Below are 5,993 nucleotides of genomic sequence, written 5' to 3'. Positions count from 1 at the left end.
TTACCCGCTTTTTACAAACTATGGTCGGACATTCAAACCTTCTTGTGGCCGAACACATCCACTTCTGCTTTTGATGATGTATAGTTGGGCATTCACACCTTTTCTTACCCATTTTTCAGTAATTATTGGTGGACATTCAGACCTTCTTGCAGCTGAACCCCTCTGCTCCCGCTTTTGATGGTGTATAGTCGGGCTTTCGAGGCTTTTCTTCAACGGTGTTTACAAATTATGGTTGGAAAATCAGACCTTGCAGCCGAACACCTCCGCTCCCTCTTTTGATCATACATTGTCGGGCATTCGCACCTTGTCTTACCCGCGTTTTACAAACCATGGTCGGACTTTCACACCTTCTTGTAGCCGAACAACTCCGCTCCCGCTATTGATTGTGTACAGTTGGGTATTTTAACCTTTTCTTACCCGCTTTTTACCAATTATGGTCCGACTTTCACACCGTCTTACAGCGGAACACCTCCGCTCCCTCTTTTGATGGTGTATGTTCGGGCATTCGAACTTTTTCTTACCCACTTTTTACAAACTATGGTCGGACATTCTAACCTTCTTGTAGCAGAACACATCCACTTCTTCTTTTGATGATGTATGGTTGGGCATTCGCACCTTTTCTTACCCATTTTTCAGGAATTATGGGTGGACATTCACACCTATTTGCAGTCGAACAGCTCTGCTCCCACTTTTGATTATGTTTGGTTGGATATTCGAACCTTTTCTTAACTGCTTTTTACAAACTTTGGTCGGACGTTCACACCTTCTTGCAGCCGAACACCTCCGTTTCCGCTTTTGATGGTATATATTCAGGCATTCGAACCTTTTCTTACCCGCTTTTTACCAACTATGGTCGGACATTCGCACCATCTTACAGCGGAACACCTCCGCTCCCTCTTTTGATGGTGTATGTTCGGGCATTCGCACCTTTTCTTACCCGCTTTTTACAAACTATGGTTGGACATTCAAACCTTCTTGTAGCCGAAAACCTCCACTCCCTCTTTTGATCATACATTGTCGGGCATTCGCACCTTTTCTTACCCGCTTTCTACAAACTATGCTCGGACATTCAAACCCTCTTGTAGCCAAACACATCCACTCCTGCTTTTGTTGATGTATGGTTGGGCATTCGAACCTACTTGTTGCCCGCTTTTCATTAATTATGGGTGGACATTCAGACCTACTTGCAGCCGAACACCTCGGCTTCCGCTTTTGATGGTGTATATTCTGGCATTCGAACCTTTTCTTACCCACTTTTTACAAACTATGCTCGGACATTCACACCTTCTTGCAGCGAAACACCTCCGCTCCCTCTTTTGATTGTGTATGTTCGGGCATTCAAACCTTTTCTTACCCGCCTTTTACAAACTATGGTCGGACATTCAAACCTTCTTGTGGCCGAACACATCCACTTCTGCTTTTGATGATGTATAGTTGGGCATTCACACCTTTTCTTACCCATTTTTCAGTAATTATTGGTGGACATTCAGACCTTCTTGCAGCTGAACACCTCTGCTCCCGCTTTTGATGGTGTATAGTCGGGCTTTCGAGGCTTTTCTTCAACAGTGTTTACAAATTATGGTTGGAAATTCAGACCTTGCAGCCGAACACCTCCGCTCCCTCTTTTGATCATACATTGTCGGACATTCGCACCTTGTCTTACCCGCTTTTTACAAACCATGGTCGGACATTCACAGCTTCCTCTCCACCATACTTGTATGGTGGGATATTCACACCCACTTGCATCCGAAGACCTCCGCCCCCACTTTTGTTGATATTTAGTCGGTCATTCACACCTTACCCGTTTTCTTGCAGCCAAACACCTCTGATCTCGCTTTTGATGATGTAAGATTGGGCATTCAGACCTTGCTTTTCCTGCTTTTCACCAACTATAGACGGACATTCACACCTTCTTGCAGCCGAACACTTCCGCTCCACCTTTTAGGTTTCTATCACACCTTTTTTTTCACCGCATTTTATAGATTATGGTTGGAAATTCTCAACCACTCATCCGAAGACCTCTCCTCCCGCTTTTGTTAATATATTTGAACTTTAGTCAGACATTCACACCTACTTGCAGCCGAACACCACCTCTCTAGCTTTTGATGATGTATGGTCCGGCATTCCTACCGTTTCTAACACATTTTTCAGCAATTATGGTAGGACATTCACACCTTCTTGCAGCTGAACACCTCCTCTCCCACTTATGATCATATGCAGATTGATTTTCGAAAATTTTCTTTCATGTTTTCTAGCAATTAATGATGGACATTTAGACCTTCTTGCAGCTGAATACCTCCGCTCCCGCTTTTGATCATACATTGTCAGGCATTCGAACCTTGTCTTACAAACTTTAGTCAAACATTCACACCTTTTTGCAGCCGAACACAGTTTTTTTCAGCCGATTTTGGGCATTCGAACCTTTTCATACCCACTTTTTACCAACTATGGTCGGACATTCAAACCTTCTTGTAGCCGAACACATCCAGTCCTGCTTTTGATGATGTATGTTCAGGCATTCGAACCTTTTCTTACCCGCTTTTTACAAACTATGCTCGGACATTCAAACCTTCTTGTAGCCGAACACATCCACTCCTGCTTTTGATGATGTATGGTTGGGCATTCGAACCTACTTGTTGCCCGCTTTTCATTAATTATGGGTGGACATTCACACCTTGTCGCAGCCAAACACCTCCGCTCCCTCAAAAATCAAAACGATCATGTATGGTTGGACATTCGCACCTTTTCTCACCCGCTTTTTGCAAACTATGGTCGGCCATTCACAGCTTCCTCTCCACCATACTTCTATGGTGGGATATTCACACCCACTTGCATCCGAAGACCTCCGCCCCCACTTTTGTTGATATTTAGTCGGTCATTCGCACCTTACCCACTTTTGGCAAACTATGGCCTTCTTGCAGCCAAAAACCTCTGATCTCGCTTTTGATGATGTAAGGTTGGGCATTCAGACCTTGCTTCACCTGCTTTTCACCAAATATAGTCGGACATTCACACCTTCTTGCAGCCGAACACTTCCGCTCCACCTTTTAGTTTTCTATGGGGCATTCACACCTTTTTTTTCACCGCATTTTATAAAAACACCACAGGAACACCGTATTGAGGCTTTGTTCTGACCGCTCATTCGGTGTCGCGTTTCTTTCAAGCAATTCTCCTGGTTAGCCCGCACTCGGCTCGCTCCCAGAACCGTGTTAAAGTCTACTTCGCATTCACTCTCTTTTCTCAGCAGACTAAAAGAAAGTTTCATCTTGGGCTCCCTGAAACTTCCATCCTGCACCGCTGTTTGCTTTTTCACAAGAGCAGAGGAGAGCGCACCGTTCCCAGGGGCACTACAGTACCGGGTCGATGCTTGGAGTGAACGGAGCAAGCTCCTTTTTCAACTCCTATTGATACAAATCCATTTAATATGTAGTCCTCGCATAGAGGACACATCAGACATTAAACTAATAAGAACAGATACTACACTTGATCTTAGCCAAAAGGCCGAGAAGCGATAACTGTCCGCTGGTTCACGTCCGAGGGCCCTTCCTGGCACAATGCGCACTTGTAGCGGTGTTCTTTTTATGGCCATAGTGTCACTTTGCACCTCGGCCCACCCGCTGCACTGAGCACTCTTCAGCCCTTTTAAATGGTATAACTTTACACTACCGCACGCTCCAGCGAGCACCATTCAAGCAACAACTTTGCACTCCAGCTTCGAACATTGGCACAGTCGCAACAAGTAAGGTGACTCTACTCAGAGAAGTCACTCTGCACAGTAACAAGATTTCTTTTGCACAGACAGAAAGGCTTCATCCGCAAAGGTAAAGCCTGCCAAAAATAGAAACAACTCATTAGTGCTGCTCAACGTTGTACTTTGCAGTAAAAGAAAGAGCAAATCTAAAGATTCAGGAATCCGAGAATAAGCTTACTTCCATGAGTTCTTCACGATTTCGGATTTTGCTATAAAATGAATTCCTTCACTCAAACTAAATTAAAACTGCTAAACCGCTAATCTGTTACATGCAAGGCAGATGTCAAATTCACCGAAATAGGATCTAAGGGTATTTGGCCAATCGAGCTGTAGCAGCTTCGGTAAAAGAGTATAAGTTGAAGAGTTTGTGAATAAAGGTGTGCGCACACATAGTGAGTTGTAGGAAAAAAGGCAGGGAGCAATGCCGGCTGGGGTATAGGTTCTTGTATGTTGTCTGACTGTTTGATTTGAATGTGTTGTGTAAGTGTCCTGTTGAATGTTACATGTTTGGGCTTTGACACGCTTCACTGTGGTTGTTAACTGTGTGGTGTGTCCTGAAATGTTATATGTTTGGGCTGTGTGACATGCTTAATGCTTTTCAGTAGCAACCCACTTATTCATATATAGCAACTGACAACATAAGAAGTCCGGACATACTTTGATAGTAGTTGTAGAAGTATCCTTATTGATAATAGATAAACTAATTCATAGTGATAGAACAGTAGATGAACAGGTGCCTGCACATGTCTCATGAAAATAAAATGGGTGTATGATTGCTGACGGCAGAGCAATACTGCCAAACTTATGAGTTCTTGTGGCAAACTTGATTCAGTGTCTTGACGTGTATACGCTGTTTCGCTGACTTGTCACAAGAAACAAAGTGTGTTTGATAAGATCCGACCATTTTATTACGGGAGGATCAGTATGTATGGATTCTGATGTGACTGATAAACTCATTCGTATCTTAAGCATAATCTAATACGTGAGACAACGCCCTGGCACACAATCAAAAAAAAAAAAAAGAGAGAGCGGTTTTGTGTCCCCACAGTCCATAATGTAGAAAAGAGAGAAAAAAGCCTTTCTGATTTGTTTTGTGTGCTCACAGTGCAGAGTGTAGAGAAAAGAGAGAAAAGAAAGCCGTTTTGGTGTCACGGGTGTTGTGACTTACACACACACATTTCTGAATTGAGAAAGGAAATTATTTTAGAGGAAGCACTAGAGTTTAGATCCCACATTTGTTGATAGGCATTCATTTAATTTTTCTTTTAATCAGTTTTAAAGTGAATACTAACTGAGAAATGAAAAAGGTGAAGAGTTTAGAAGCTTGGTTCAAGAGCAAAACTTGGTTTATGATCAGCTGAGTCTCTAAACAGAACAGCAAAGGGCTTCATCGAACATTTAAAAAAGATTCAGATTGTTAGAATATCCAGAATTTATAGGAATGGTGGTGATTACTCTTATTTTCTAGAATGGAAATAACTGCACCATGTCTGTTTTATGAATTTAAGGGGCTAAAAAGTTTTGTTCTCGTTTTTCTATGATTAACCGAATGTATGTGAGAGTCCAAACAGACAGAAGGGTTACGGCCGAGCGCTGGACCTTCCAAAAAAGATGAGACAGGCTGGACCCGTGCCATACTAGTTAAGGCCTGCCTGTGGATAACAGGTTCTTTAAACTCTCACACACACAAACTCACACACGTTCGCACACATACACCCATACACACACACATTCTTGAACTTGCTGCATGATTAAACCTTTGCATTAACTGACTCCAGCAACTCTGAGTCTCATTGAGAGACTTTTCTCAACAATTGGGTCCTCAAACCAGATCTCAACGTTTTTTCCGCTGTCCAGGGTCGGAGCTGAAACCGTGCACGGGGGAGTCCAGTACTCCTAATGAAAGACCCCCTGCTGAATTGCGGTAATTAGGGGCCAGTGTCCACTGAAAGGGGGAAAAAGGGACGAGATCGTACTTTTGAATCAATGGCCAGAAGCCATTGGCAGTGCAGGCATCAACAATAATGGTGTTATTTCACCCATTAACACTTAAGGTACCTCATGCAGTGGCTGTGATATGGTTACTTAACAAAATATCTTTACCAGACATCTCTTCTACATAACAGTTCTTCTTTCACAGCCACACCTTGTTGTCGAGAGATGTGCTACACTTAATCCATCCACACTGCTACCTACCCCACAGATGGAAAGCCAGAAATAACCATCAGTGTTTTACCCAGGC

General features: G+C 43.2%; 1 non-coding gene across 1 annotated transcript; it reads right to left on the bottom strand.

Moving 5' to 3' along the window:
- Positions 1-3,322: 3,322 nt before the first annotated feature.
- Positions 3,323-3,513, bottom strand: LOC140283298 (U2 spliceosomal RNA). Its single transcript, XR_011910006.1, has one exon. It is a non-coding gene; the product is annotated as a U2 spliceosomal RNA (small nuclear RNA).
- Positions 3,514-5,993: the final 2,480 nt, after the last annotated feature.

The sequence above is a fragment of the Leuresthes tenuis genome, unplaced genomic scaffold (assembly GCF_036924035.1).
Source record: "Leuresthes tenuis unplaced genomic scaffold, fLeuTen1.0.hap1 SCAF_23, whole genome shotgun sequence".
In the NCBI taxonomy this organism is placed as follows: domain Eukaryota; kingdom Metazoa; phylum Chordata; class Actinopteri; order Atheriniformes; family Atherinopsidae; genus Leuresthes; species Leuresthes tenuis.
The sequence above is the reverse complement of the archived record's forward strand: the minus strand, read 5'-3'. Positions and strand labels throughout refer to the sequence as shown.